Here is a 1,093-nt window from a genome sequence, read left to right as displayed (position 1 = left end):
TTTGCTTCTGCCGTTTTGCAATAGATGGCAGTAGCGGCAAGTGGTGGTGCAGGTGATAAATTGTGACACATAATAACGTTAGGCATTTGTAACGTTCGGAACTTATAAACTAAACGCCATCAAAATATTAGTCAATTTGTGATTGCATGATGAAGTTACTCTTTATGATTTTTTTTGACTACGTCAACTTCTGAGCCCAGTTCTCGTCATTTGCGAGACGTTTTAATTTTTTGGTTTGACATGAATAAATCCGCGGCTGAGACTCATGAAATGCTGGGTAAGACCTATGGTGAGGCACCTGTTAGTGTAAAAACGTGCAGATAATGGTTTCAACGCTTGGAGAACGGCGGTTTTGACGTCGAAGACCCGTATGGCGCTTGGACAGAGAAGGTTTTCGAAGCTGCTGAAGTCGACGGAAGCAATCATAGGAGACCGTTATCGAAAGCAATTGATGCGTTTGAGCCGCACTGAAAGACAAAGGCCACAATACAGCGATAAAAGTGAAAAGGTGATTTGCAGCATGACAATGCCCAACACTAGGGCGCAAAACCCGTCAAAACATTCTTAGAAACGTTGAAACGAGAAGTTCTACTCCTCCCGCCGTATTCTCCAGACATTGCTCCCTCTGACTAAAATCTTTTTCTGTCAATTGCACACGGCTTGGCTGAGCAGCACCTCCGGTCATATAAACGGCTGCAAAATTAAATCGATTCATGGATATCCTCAAAAGACGCCCATTTCTGGCGTCGCGGGAGTCATATGCTGCCCGAAAGATGGGAGAAAGTAACGGCCAACAGCGGCCGATTCACTGAGTCGTAATTCTTTGTAAGTTTTCTTACAATAAAGCCTCAAACTTGGAGAAAAAACGGTGGAAGCAAAGATGTAGACCGAAAACACTCCATGAGTTATGCCGAACGATGTACAAGCAGACGATTCTACGGTTTTTAAGAAACCTAAATTTTTTCAGTTGTACATCGGACCATATTCCATCGAAGAAGCTGTATCTTCGAACACACATCTGTTTGTACAAGCCAAGAAATAAGGTGCAATCTGAAAATATAATATATGAACTTAATATTCGTCATAAATTAAA

Source organism: Schistocerca serialis, chromosome 2, assembly GCF_023864345.2.
Source record: "Schistocerca serialis cubense isolate TAMUIC-IGC-003099 chromosome 2, iqSchSeri2.2, whole genome shotgun sequence".
In the NCBI taxonomy this organism is placed as follows: Eukaryota; Metazoa; Arthropoda; class Insecta; order Orthoptera; family Acrididae; genus Schistocerca; species Schistocerca serialis.
Note: the sequence above shows the minus strand (reverse complement) of the source record.